A 14975-nucleotide genomic window follows, 5' to 3' on the forward strand; every position below is an offset into this window, starting at 1 on the left:
ACTAATGTTTTCTAATTCAGTCATTAAGATATCAAGTTTGTAATCTGCGAGGCGTCTTAAACTGTACGTGTAGATCTTCATGGATTTCAGTTTGTTTAATGTCCTGGTCTCTGATTTGCCGAGACGATGCCTAGTCACTTTCACTGGAACACTGCCTGTAAGCACAGGAAGTGGTGCGGTTGGACCTTTAGTAGATGATGATCCAACAGGAACACCCATGAACTCAATAACAGTAGAATTCATATAATGTGGGGGGGATTGTGGTAAATCTCACCTCCCTATCACATAGTTTCTGATGAGATGTGTCCCTTATTGAGTATAATTGGTAGAGCCCTATATATCTATAGGGGGTCCCATGGTCCACGCCATCTAAGACGGTACTTCGTATATCTGCAAGGCCTTCCCCTATCTACCACACGGAGATGGGCCAAGTAACAGTTGGATCCTGGCCTTGGATATATATATATATATATATATATATATATATATATATATATATATATATATATATATATATATATATATCATCATCATCATCATCATCACCATCAGACGTTTGATTGTCCACTGCAGGACCGGCCTATCCCGACGAAAGTGGGAGCGATACAGCCAATGTATCTCTACCAAATGGCTTACGCTGTCTGGTAGAGATTGTATGTAGGGTAAGAAGTGCTTGTAAGTGTGACTGTTGTGATGAAGTGACTTTGGATGTGTGTGTAGTCTGTGAACCAAGTGTAATCGACCCACGCAAGCCAACTGGGTGCAAGCATACTTTATAGTACACGACACTGGTTCAACCACAGTACCCCTTATGTCTACCAAAGCAGTGCGTGGCTGGAAGAACGCTCCCAAAGTTTATTGTCCTAGCAGGGCGCGAAGCCTTGCTCTCCCATGTACGAATAAGCACACTTTACCACTGTACCACAAAGGCTCCATATAGACAGAAAGATAGATTGATATAGATATATGAAGAGAGAGAGAGAGAGAGAGAGAGAGAGAGAGAGAGAGAAAGAGAGAGAGAGATACATGCATCACTCTCTCTCTATTTATATATATATATATATATATATATATATATATATATATATATATATATATATATATATATATATATATATATATATATATATGTACAGTACATCAATCTGGGTCTGTTGCTTGGAAAGCAATGATTTCTTGCCACACTCAGCAGGGACTTATGGTTTCTTTTATTTATTTTGTTTTATTATTAATTTTACTTACCAGACCGACTTGATTTTTTTTATTTGACCTGGAATGACCTTTTAAATTCATTATTTTCACGTAGTTTAATTTCACCCAAAATTATTTATTTTGCACTTTTACCTTAAGGCTATTACGCAGAAATTAATGTTATTTTATTACTGATGACAACAATATTGTAAGGAAGAATGTTACATGGACAGTCCTTTATGTCTAAAAACTGTTTTGCACTTTTACCTTAAGGCTATTACGCAAAAATTAATGTTATTTTATTACTGATGACAACAATATTGTAAGGAAGAATGTTACATGCACAGTCCTTTATGTCTAAAAACTATTAAGACTTACACTTTCCAAGCAAGAAGTCAGTGGCTGATATTCTCACTCGTCGATATGGACGACCAGTGTTTTGTCTGTAGAGAAGCAGAACGTTTGGACTACAAGAAGAGGATTGTGCAATATGATATCAACGTCCTGGCCTCCTACTAAGAACAGAACTTAACTCCTAATTTTCTCAAGTTCAAATTACACAATAGAAAGGTTCAGCAGACACGCTTGTATAGGAATTGCCAACGACAGTTTTTGCAGAAGGAGATAACCTGCATGCGTCGCTCTCGAAATATTCTGTGCCAGAAATTTGAACTAAAAATAGATCAGCTTAAATCGCGTATGTCACGGCTAGATTTTAGTCATTTGTGTAATCTAATAGAGAAAAGGAATGTTACTGCCATGTCAAGAATAGAATTGTTCAACGAAGGAAACGATACAAACTCGGATATGTTGATCCCACTGCTATCATACCTCCAAATAATGGAATTTTCAACTACTCTAGGGTTCTCACCAACACAGAGAAATCAGTACTTGCCAGAGGATTAAAGTATGTCATCAACCAAGGTAAACCCAGGTTTTTAGATCACTTTCTTAGCGCTGAAAAATTATATACGATAATAGGATTTTATAACTTTTATTATAAGAATTCTAAAGGATTTATTTTCCTGTAGAAATCAATTAGATATCTAGCATTTCCACTTTTTATTCTAAACACAACAGTATGGCTCATTCTCTTAACAAAGAAGAGTTATCTGTCCTGAAAGAAAAATCATTTGACCATAATATTGTTATTACACGACCAAATAAGGGAAATGGAGCAGTGCTCCTGGACACAGATGTTTACGTCAACAAAATGCTATACATAATCCAAGATAAAACAAATTTGAGAATGTTAACTGCGTCTTGTTTTCGGTGATCATAAAGGATGAGGACAAATCGAACAGTTCCCTAAGGGAAATAAAATCTGCGGGTGCTACTGACAACGAAACTTAGTCTAAATTATACGTATCTGGTTCACGACCCGGCATTATGTACGGCTTACCCAAAGTTCATAAAGAAATCCGTCCCTTACTGCCCATCCTTTCTGCCATCGGTACATACTGTATACAGTAACTATGACCTAGCGAAATTTTTACTCCCATGCATTTCACCTATAACTGCCAACCAGTATACTGTAAAGGATTCATTCTATTTCGTTAAGGATTTCTGCAACTTAAATGCTACCGACTGCATGATGCCTAGTTTTGATGTAAAATCATTATTTTAATATCCCCCTCAAGAAGACTGTTAATATTTGTGCCGAAAATCTCTGTTTAACGGAACTAATAAAGTCTACAGCTAAAGTAAACCCCAATTCAAGGAACTTCTAACAATGTCTTTAAGTGACTGTCTCTTGTTTAATGGCACCACATATCGACAGAAAGATGGTGTGCTGATGGACTCCCTCCTTGGACCAACATTAGCAAACGCTTCTCTGTGTCACCACGAAGACAAATGGCTTGAATACTAGCAACAGAATTTTAAACCTTTGTTCTAAAGGTGTTACACAGATGACACCTTCTTGCTGATTAAGTCTGCTGACCATGTTCCGCTGTTTTTAGAGTACCCCAACTCTCAGAATAACAGCATAGAGTTCACTTTCGAACGAGGAAAATAACATGCTCTCTTATCTCGATATCAAGATAAATAGGCAGTCCAATTCTTTTACGACGTCAATATACAGAAAAACAACATTCATGGGTTTGTGCTCAAAATTCACGTTTTTCATTCCCATAGAATACAAACGAAATCTGGTGGTAACAACAGCCACACGAGCTTTTCGTATTTGTTCAGACAGTTTTAAGTTTGATGGTGAACTACGACACCTGAGAAATATATTACATAAGAACTAATTTCCATTAAATTTCATTGATGTATATATCGGTAAAACACTGGGTAAATTACTTTGCCCATCTTTAAATCACATACTGTACCTAGAGATGTGAAATATTTCCACATTGTTTTTCTGGGAAAAGCAGCTCTTTATTCTGTAAACGTTTAAGCAGCTTCCTACGTGAATTTTAACCACAGCAACGGCCATACCACGTTGAGTACACCGCTTCCCATCCGATCAGCGAAGTTAAGCAACGTTGGGTCTGGTTAGTACTTGGATGGGTGACCGCCTGGGAACACCAGATGCTGTTGGCATCCCTACGTGTCAAGTGGGGTTGGTGGAGGATTAGTGCCCCTCCCTGTAAAACAATTAACTCTAAGCCCTTGGCCACCCCGTTTGGGATACATGGCGTCTGGCAATGAATGAAAAAAATGAATGAAGTTTTCAAGGCAAATTGCATCATCCAGTCATTCTTTAAGTTCAAAAATGTGATTTCTGAGGAGTTGAAATCGTACGTCGTATATCAATTAGTGTCAAAGCTCCTGTGCTTTGTATATAGGAAGACGAAACGATACCTCAAAACAAGCATCTATGAACATTTTTGTCGGTCTGGTCGAACAAACTATCCTATCACCAGCCCGCCTTTCTCAGCAAGTAGTAAACATGCTCACGACAACGATCGCCCTATTATGTCCACGGAGAGTTTTTCTGTGCTGATCACCTCCTCCTCAGACGGTGACCTGTTAATAATGGAGTGCCTTCTGTCATACAGAGACAAACCTACTATCTGCAAGAATGAGGTATCTACAGAATTACTGCCTTTTTAGATTACATGTTTTGGACGCTTTTTATATATATTTTTTTTTTTTACATTAGTCCTTACACAGGTTTCTTACCAAGTAAACTTTTGCTAACTATTCCGTCTTTTAAAGCATTATAGAATTACCTTTTAGGATTTTTATTCTGGTATTTACAAATGATTTTTCATTCGTCAATGAATTCTTGCCACACTTTGCAAGGACTAGTGGTTTTATTTACCAGACCCGGCTTGAGACTTCTTTTTATTTAACCATGAAAGACCTTTCAAAATCATTATTTTCAGGAAACTTAATTTCACCCAAAATTATTCATTTTGCACTTTTAACCTTCCGCCTTTAATGCAGAAATTATATGTACTTTTATTTCATAAATTATGACTACAGTATTGTAGGGAAAAATGACGTGTACAGTCCCCTACATTTTATATTAGGTTTTGATGATGGGAAAAGTATTGTACCGAAACGTTAGCAAATAATGATGAAGATGTGTGTACAAGCCCTGGTGGGTCTCTTCCGATATATACTGCATATATATATATATATATATATATATATATATATATATATATATATATATATATATATATATATATATATATCTGTGTGTGTGTATGTATGTATAGATTTATATATACCGGTATGTATATATATATATATATATATATATATATATATATATATATATATATATATATATGTGTGTGTGTGTGTGTGTGTGTGTGTGTGTGTGTGTGTGTTTATGCGAGGAAGAAGGAACCAAAGGCCATGAGCCCGCAGTTACAGTTCCCTCCAAGAGAAAAACAAAATACAATAGAGAGCCAAATTCAAGATCCGATCATTTTGAGACGCCTGGACACACTGCGTTTGAAAGACTGGAGATCATAGGCAGCAGGAAATATAGACAGAGGGAGACAGTTCCAGAGCTGATCTGTTGCATAAATGAAAGACTGGGAGTAACGGATAACTCTTGCATTAGAGTTGGACAGAAAAGGGATGAGTGTTTGCTGCCAGACGGGTGCTACGCGCCCGTCGTAGAGGTGGAGGAATGCAAGCAGACAGTTCAGAGGAGCAGTGACCATTAAAGTAGCGATAGAAAAGAGATAAAGATGCAACAGTGCGGCGAAGAGACAGAGGTTGAAGGGAGTCAGTAAGAGGAGAAGAGTTAATGAGACGAAAAGCCTTTGACTCCACCCTATTGAGAAGAGCTGTATGTGGGGAGCCGCCCCACACATGAGAGTTGTACTTCACACAGGGGCGGATAAAACCCCTGTATAGAGTCAACAATTGTGCAGGGGTAAAGAAAGAGCAGAGTCGGCTTGGCACACCCAATCTCTTGGAAGCAGATTTTACAAGAGATGTAATATGATCTTTCCAAGATAAGTCCCGAGTAAATGAAACCCAAAGCTTGTTCAACGATGATGCAGGATTAATCTGAATATTATTAAACATTAGTGGGTATACCTGTGGAAGATTTTTGTCGGGTTGATAGGTATAAGAACTGAGTCTTAGATGCATTAAAAACAACCATATTATTTTTACCCCAGTCAGAGATACGAGCCAAGTCAGACATTAGGTGTGCCATAGCCTCATCCCTTGTTTGTTGAAGTACCTGTTGAGATGGGCGTTGCGGGAACCGAATGGAAAGGTGAAGGGTGGAGTCATCAGTGTATGAGTGGATAGGGTTAGATGTACAGCTTAGAAGATCATTGATGAATAAAAGGAAGAGAGTTGGTGATAGGACAGAGCCCTGGGGAACACCAGTGTTGATAGATCTAGGAGAAGAACGATGGCCGTCTACAACAGCGGCTATAGAACAACCAGAAAGGAAGCTAGCGATGAAGGCACAGATAGAAGGATAGAAACCGTAGGAGGGCAGTTTAGAAATTAAAGATTTATGCCAGACTCGATCGAAAGCCTTTGAGATGTCAAGTGCAATGGCAAAGCTTTCACCAAAGTCCCGAAAGGAGGATGACCAGGAGTCTGAAAGGTAGGTGAGAAGATCACCAGTGGAGCATCCCTGACAAAACCCATATTGACGATCGGAAAGAAGGTTGTGATAGGAAAGATGCCTTAAAATTTTTCTATTGAGAGTTGACTAGAAAACTTTTGAAATACAGGACGTTAAAGCAATTGGACGATAGTTGGAGGGTTGGGAGTGGTCATCCTTCTTTGGGACTGGCTGAATGAGAGCAAACTTCCAGCAAGAAGGAAAGGTACAAGTTGACAGACAAAGGTGAAAGAGTTTGCCTAGGCAGGGTGTAAGCACAGAAGCACAGTTCTTGAGAACAACAGGAGGGACTCCATCAGGCCCATATCCCTTGTTAGTACTGAGGCCAGTGATGGCAGAAAATACATCAACTGAAAAATTTTTAATGTCAGCCATGAGGAAGTCAGAGGGGGGAAGTGATGGAGGAACAGCACCGAAATCGTCTAAGGTGGAATTGGAGGAGAAAGTCTGTGCGAAGAGATCTGCTTTATCAGTAGAAGAAATAGCCACAGAACCATCAGAGTAGAAAAGAGGAGGGAAGGATGATGAGGTAAAGTTGTTAGAAAGATATTTGGCAAGGTGCCAGAGGGAGCGGGAAGAATTCGAGTTGGAGAGTTGAGAGCATTTAGTATGGATGAAATTATTTTTAGTAGAGCGAAGAACAGACTTAGCACGATTCCGGGCAGAAACGTAAAGATGATGTGATTCAGGGGTGGGTTGGCTCCGGTGCCTTATGTAGGCCCTTTACTTGTTGCGGACAGCATTAGAACAAGCGTGATTAAACCAAGGCTTTCTTGCGTTAGTCAAAGGATAAGAGAAAGAAATGTATGCTTCCATGCCCGAGAGAATAACCTCCGTAATGCGCAAGGCACACTCAGATGGCTCCCGGCCATGGAAGCAATAATCATTCCAGGGAAAATCAAAGAAGTACTGCCTGAGGGCCTCCCAGTCCGCGGCTCCAAAATGTCACAGACGACGTTTCCCTGGAGGGTCCAAAGGCCGTACCGGAGTGATAGGACAGGTTAAGGTAATAAGGTTGTGATCGGAGGAGCCCAACGGAGAGAAAAGATTAACAGAGTAAGCAGAAGGATTAGTTGTGAGGAAAAGGTCAAGTATGTTGGAGCTCTCTCCAAGGCGGTCAGGGATACGGGTAGGGTGCTGTACAAGCTGCTCTAGGTCGTTAAGGATAGAAAAGATGTAGGCTTGTTCACCAGGTGGATCAGTGAAAGGAGAGGAGAGCCAAAGGTGGCGATGAACATTGAAATCTCTTAGAATGGAGATTTCAGAGAAAGGAGAAATGGATATAATGTGTTCCATCGTAGAAGTAAGATACTCGAAGAATTTTTGATAGTAAGTAGAATAAGGGGATAAGTAAACAGCACAAATATATTTAGTCAGAGAATGACAGGAAAGCCGAAGCCAGAGTGTAGAGAATTCAGAAGAATCGAGTTCAGGAACACGAGAGCAAGATAAGTCGTTGCGTATATATACACAACAGCCGCCTTTGGCTTTGAAATGAGTATAGAGAAAGTAGGAGGATACAGAAAAGGGTTTGCTGTCAGTTGCCTCAGACAGCTGAGTCTCCGTTAGAAAAAGAAGGTGAGGTTTAGAGGAGGAGAGGTGGTGGTCAACAGAGCGAAAGTTAGAGGAAAGGCCGCGAATGTTGCAGAAATGAAGAAGAAGAGAGTCAGACAGTGGTTCCAGGCACCTCGAGTCGTCACCGGGAGAGGGGTGGATGGTGGGGGCATTTATGGTCCCCCCCCTGGGGACTCCGAGGCTTGGTGAAAAGACGCCATTTTTGTTGAATTTTGAATAGGAAGTGTAGTGTGTACTGTGCATGTAGTTTGGTGTAGATAGTTAGAGAAATTTGTACTGGAGAGCATGCTGGCCTACTCTCTGTGTAACTGAGACACTGAAAAAGTTCAGCAAAGGGGGAAGGTCAGGAACTAGTCCTGAGGGCTGATGAAACGGGAGCTCCAGCACTCCCTGTCATCAGCTTTCCATCCACGTCGGGAGTACTGCCCTGCTCGACTGTGTGTGTATGCGGATTTTTGTATACGTTCTTGACACACACGAGGCCACAGTAGGACCTCATTGTGCCGGGTGGTTATAGAACCATCCGAGAGACGAAGTTATGGAGTTGGTAACTACCCCAAAGTATGTTTTTTATTCGACACTCTTTCCGGCCTGAAAGCAAAGCTCAAACAACACAAAATATAGGAATGAATAATAACACAGAGGATCAGTAGATATGTGAAGAAACGGTGAAGCTAATTTTCTCAAAGTTATTTGTGTGTGTGTGTGTGTGTGTGTGTGTGTGTGTGTGTGTGTGTGTGTGTGTGTGTGTGTGTGTGCTTTAAATGGCAGTATCTCCGTTAGTCATGGACATATTTTGTTCTTCAGGACTCATTCTGAAGGATGAACTTGAGATAACATACTAATCTGTGGAGATTTTGCTTTGTAATGTATAATTTGCACTGAACTGTTTTGTCTGAGATAAGTGAAGAAAAAAAATGCACTAAGGAAAATATTAACAGCGTGTTTAGTTTTGGCAATAAAGAAATATCAACGGATCAAAATCACGTGGTCAGTCTAGAAAAGAAAGGAAAAATTAAATAATTAACGGCCATATCCTTTATTCGGCATATTCATCACGTCTCCTTGGAAATGGAAATATTGTAAAATTTTTGCGAATACCCTCACACAGAAAACTTTATGAACAGATGAAGTAATACAGATCAAATGACACTTTTACAGAGGATTACATTATTTATCAGTTTTAAAACTTAATAAAAATGGCTACAGATTGGACCCAAACAACCCCACTGGACCCAAACATCCCATTATTATCCGTCGTACGAAAATCGTGGCGCTCAAGGGCAGCTGCGTTCAGCTAATTACCTTTCAAAAATATTCTACATGGTATTAGTTTTACCGGCAGGAAAACATCCGTCCATGACATAATGCTTTTTGCTTTCAGGTGTATTGCTCATTTATATGGTAATGCATACCCTTGACCATAATCCTATAGAGACTAAAGTTTGAGTTATTTGCCTGTCGGCCGAAAAGACGTAATTTCTGAGGCATATCGATTTTGTTAGATAGGGTTTACGTGTATCAAAAGGGAGTTCCTTTTACTATATTATTCAGGAGAAAATGTTTATTTCTCTCTCTCTCTCTCTCTCTCTCTCTCTCTCTCTCTCTCTCTCTCTCTCTCTCTCTCTCTCCTAGGTATTGGTGTTAGTTGTATTTTGGCTCTTCTTGCCGACCCTCATTGCCGCGGCCTCACGCGTTTATTTTTGTACCATCTGGCTTGAAAATTACTATACTGTTAATACTGCAACTTGGACTAAAATTCAAATATCTCCATCTTCAATACTGGATTCTTACAACAGATTAACGCATAAAAATGACGCTAGTCACGAAGAAGTGCTATGGAAAGGATGTAGGGTGGTAGTACTGTTCTCTGTCACTGCGGTACACGTGGAATACAAGGCCGGATCCAGCAGTTTGGAAATTGGGGCGGATGTGATGCCTAGCAGAAGTATCATTTAACTATTTATGCAATCAAAAATCAAAACGCATTTTTATTTTGCTTTTGCTGATTATAGAAGTACAATAATATAGGACACACGCAAGCGCAGTGACTTTTTTTTTTTTTTACAATGTTCTTTCATGGTAAGTAATCTTAAATATGCCGGAAACAGAGGGTGGGGGGTACATCCCTACGCCCCTTACTATATCCCTGCCAGGAATAAGTGACAAAAGTTTGAAACTCCGAGCCAAATTAAACTGAAATAACTATATTCATGTAGTGTACCTTGGCCTGGTATCGCGAGTCAGCTTTCTCAGATTTTTAAGATAAACCTGTACAATTATTTTATGGCCCCAACAGGTGTTAAAAAGACTGGCGTGGATCCATCAAACAACCAAACATCCGTCCCAAGAGACGAACGTGTTATATCTGCTTGAAATGCGATTACGGGGAAGGTGGGAGTTTGACTGGGAAGTGGCCTGTAGTTATGTGATTGTTTTTATATCTTGTAAGTTATTTCGTGCATTTGCTCAGGTGTCTTGCCTTTCTGTTATTATTATTATTATTATTATTATTTAATATCATCATCATCACCGCCACCACCACCAATACCATCATCATTTTCATCATTCACCAATGATCATCATTATTACTGTTATCATCAGTATCAGCATTATTATCATTATCATTATCGTTATCATTTTTATCATACTATAATTACCATTGTCATTAATATTATTATCAATATCATTATCACATTATAATCAGTATTATCATCACCATCGTCATCACCACCACCACCACCACAACCACCACCATCATCATAATTATCATCATCATCATCATTATCATCTACAGCGTTATCGTCATTATCATTATCACTATAATCATGATTTTTTTTATCATGATTATTATCATTATTATTATAAGTTATCATGTTTATTTTCAACAGCATTACCAGGAATTATCATTACCATTATAACTTTATTATTATTATTATTATTATAAGTTATCATGTTTATTTTCAACAGCATTACCAGGAATTATCATTACCATTATAACTTTATTATTATTATTATTATTATGACTACTACTACTACTACTACTATTAATATTATTAGTAGTAGTATTAGTATTAGTAGTAGTAGTAGTAGTAGTAGTATTACCATTATTATTATTATTAAATGGGGGAAACTATCATCCGCTTACTCAGTCAAGGGCTACTCCAGGGTGACTTTACACTGAGTGACATACCAAATGATTTGCTGTAAGTCTGGAAATCATTTAATATGCTGGGTGGTAACCATGTAACCGTTCTTTACGGGCCAACAAGTGGGTCTGCGAAGGGTTAGTGCCTCTCCCCGTAAAACAACTAACTAAAATGACAAACAAAATGCCTCGGACCCGAACAGACCTACGAGTGACAACCAAGGACCAGACAAGGGACGCGCTGAGTATAGCAACATGGAATGTGAGGGATGCAGATGACGAAGTGAAAGAGAGAGAGAGATTCAGGTGCTTGAGGATGCAGAAGTTGACATACTGGTATGAGGACTGACTGAGACTAAACTGAGGGGTGAGAATGCGAGAGAGTGGGAGTATGGATTGGGTACATATGTAGGAGTAGGTGGGAATACAAGGGAAATGGAGGGTGTATGTTTGTTGTGTGCAAGAGATAGAAGGATACTGTAATATAAGAGAGTATGGGTCAGTTCGTTCACGGAATGTGTGAATACGACTGAAAATAGGAATGCAAGCAAGGGCAACTGTGTGTGTGTATATGCGCCGACAGAAGACTGTGCAAGTAGAGTGAAACATGAGTTCAGGGCAAATGCGGAAGCATGCATGGAAAAGTCTGAGAGGAGCAAAATTTTTGATTGGAGCTATGAATGGAAAAGTGCGGAATGTGTAGGTGGATGGAGTAGTCGGTGCTTAGAGTGTACCTGCAGAAATGGTTGGGAATGGTAGTTCTCTGGTGGACATTTGTGTGGGGAGGGTGTTGGTGTGAGCTAATACCCTATTTATGCACAATATGATCCACAGGTAAACATGGCAAGTGGTGAGACGGATAAGTGGTTCGCTGGATGAACGGAAGGCAATGATTGATTGTGTGTGTGTGTGTGTGTGTGTGTGTGTGTGTGTGTGTGTGTGTGTGTGGATGAGAGCATTAGGAATGTGCTCGATGGGAAAACATACAGAGGTTGGGGATGTGGACTCTCCGACCATCACTTAGTAGTGCTGAGAGTCAAGGTACAAATACACTAGAAGAATAGACGGAGAGAAGGGCATGAAGAACAGTCTATACAAAGGGGGTGGATAGGTTGTAGAAGGATGAAAATAAGGGCAGAATAAAAGAAAGCAGTGGAGGAACGATTGGGTAGATATGATTTGGAGCAGATGGGGTAGGTGTAAGATACGTCCAAGGTATTCACAGAAGAAATCTTTGCAACATGTGAGGTGGTATGTGGGATGAAGAGAAGGCGAAAGGGGGTGCAAGGAATAGCATGGTGGAATGAAGCGGTGTGACTAGCTGACACAAAGGCAGAAAGCATGTAGTGAGTGGATGGAAGGCAGAGGCATGCAGGAAGTTAAGAGACGGAATAGAGAGCTATGTGTAGATAAGAGAAGTGAAAAGATTAGTAAGAAGAGAGTGGATGAGGAGTTTGGAAGGAATTTGAGTGTAAAATAGATGGAATGTAAGAATATGTTCTGGAAGAAGGTTAAGAAATTAAGACAGGATGATAAAGATGATAAAAGGGGAGTGAAAGATAAAAATGGCAGATTGCTGGTGCTGAAGGAAGAAAGAGTGAGCAGATGGTGAGAGAACCTCAAGGAATTAAACATAGAGGATGAAAGTACTGCCGGAATAAGTAACTGGGGAATGGCTGGGAGAAGGATAGAGATGAAAAGAGGGCAAGAGATCAGTAGAATGGAATCAGTGGCAGCAATGAAGAAAGTGAAAATGGGAAAAAAAACAAGACTTTATAAAGTGTGTGATGAAAAGCTGTAGCACGAGGGAGAGATAGCAGTAGAAACGATATGAAAGATGTGCAGGTTAGTCTGGGAGGAAGGTAGAACCCTGAGGATTGGAAGTCAGCTATAATCATTCATCTGTACAAAGGAAGAGGGAAAAAGAAGTGTGTGGTAATCATAAGGGCATTTGTCTTCCTAGTGTAACAGGAAAACTATAAGAGTATGGTAGGATACTTGTTGACAAAGTTAGGGAAGTAATAGAGGAATTAGTTGGAGAAGAAGGAGAATTCAGGAAGGGAAGAGGTTGTGTAGATCAAATATTCATCCCAAGGTGTTTAGTGGAAAAGTTTCTAGAAAAGGGAAAGAAGTTGCATGCTGCCACATGGACTTGGGGAAAGCATATGACTGCGGATAGACATGGAATGTGAAAAATATTTAAAATATATGGAATAAATTGGATGCTAATGAATGTCATGAAGGGTATATATGAGGGAGCTATGGTTGCAGTGCGTGTCGGTGGTGAAATGATTAATTTTTTATATCTGAATCTTGGAACGAAGCAGGAATATGTCATATCTCCATGGCTGTTCAGTTTGAATACTGATGGAGTTTATAAAAGAGATACAAGGTAGGGTAGTGGATGCTGGAGTGGATGTAATGAGAGTGGGCAGCTTTTGAAGCTTCCTGTTCTGTTGTTTGCAGACGATACTGTATTGTTAAGTGAAGACTAAGGGGAACTGCAAAGCTTGGTAAGTAAGTTTGGGAGAGTCTCTAAGAAACGAAATCTAAAGGTGAATGTAGGGAGGACTAAAGTTGCGGTCTTTGTGGAAAATACTCACTGAATGTATAGAGAGGCTGGATGTTGAGGAAATGGACAAGATGAGTATATGCAAGTACTTGGGAAGTGTCGTGAGTAAAGATGGAAGTTTAATGAATGAAGTGTTTGAAAGGGTATAACAGGGAAGAAAGGTTGCTGGTTCACTGAGAGCAATAATCAGAAAGAGGGAAGTAAGCATGGAACTAAAAAAAAAAATGTCATTGCATGACACTATTGTGATAATCACTCTAACGTATGGAAGCGAAGCTTGGACCTTGTTGGAAAGACGCAAGTCAAGACAGCAGTGGAAATGAGCTCTCTGAGAGGTGCATGTGGAGTTACATGGAAAGATTGGCAAATGAGGAAGTGAAGGAGCGTTGTGTTGTGGATGCGGAAATGATAGAACTTTTAGAAGAAATAAATTAAGGTGGTTTGGCCATGTGGAGAGGATGGAGAGTGACAGACAAACTAGGAGAGTGCATATGAGTGAGTTGGATGAGGGGGGGAGAGGTAGGGGGAGACCGAGGATGAGATGGACGGATAGAGTACAGATGTATATGAGAGAGAAGAGTGTAAGTTGTGGGAAGAGCAGCGAAATGGCAGGGGACATGGAGCTATGCAGGCTATTTGTTTGTGGCCACAACTTGCGGAATCAAGGCGTCATGTTATAGGTAAGTAGACACAATGATAGATTATTATTATTATTTTTATCATCATCATCATGTGGATTTAATTCTTTCAAGAGTATGTCACAATAAATTTTTTTCATTTCGATGCTGATTCCTGTTATTCCTACAACCAAGTTAAATGCCCTGTGTGTGTGTGTGTGTGTGTGTGTGTGTGTGTGTGTGTGTGTGTGTGTGTGTGTGTGTGTGTGTGTGTGTGTGTGTGTGTGTGTGTGTGTGTGTGTGTGTGTGTGTGTGTGTGTGTGTGTGTGTGTGTGTGTGTGTGTGTGTGTGTGTGTGTGTGTGTGTGTGTGCGTGTGTGTATATATATCTATATCTATATCTATCTATCTATCAATATATATATATATATATATATATATATATATATATATATATATATATATATAAATACACAATATATATATATATCTATCTATCAATATATATATATCTATCTATATATATATATATATATATATATATATATATATATATATTACCAGACGCCTATATCCCGTTCGGGGGGGCCACAAACAAATCGCCTCCACCTCGCCCTGTCCCCCGCCATTTCACCGCCCCGCTCCCAACCCACACACCCCACTCTCATATACCTCTCCACCCCACCCCTCCATCTCATCCTCTGCCTCCCCCTCCCTCTCCCCCCCTCCACCTCACTCACATACACTCTCTTCGTCAGTCTTTCACCCTCCATCCTCTCCACATGGCCAAACCATCTCAGTGTATTCCTCCTAA

General features: G+C 39.8%; 1 non-coding gene across 1 annotated transcript; it reads left to right on the forward strand.

Moving 5' to 3' along the window:
• The first annotated feature begins 3619 nt into the window (after positions 1-3619).
• Positions 3620-3738, forward strand: LOC145399593 (5S ribosomal RNA). The gene has a single exon (XR_013897330.1). It is a non-coding gene; the product is annotated as a 5S ribosomal RNA (ribosomal RNA).
• The last annotated feature ends 11237 nt before the right edge of the window (positions 3739-14975 follow it).

This window comes from Coenobita brevimanus, chromosome 49 (assembly GCF_032717465.1).
Source record: "Coenobita brevimanus isolate Jiangsu-jjx chromosome 49, ASM3271746v2, whole genome shotgun sequence".
NCBI lineage: Eukaryota > Metazoa > Arthropoda > Malacostraca > Decapoda > Coenobitidae > Coenobita > Coenobita brevimanus.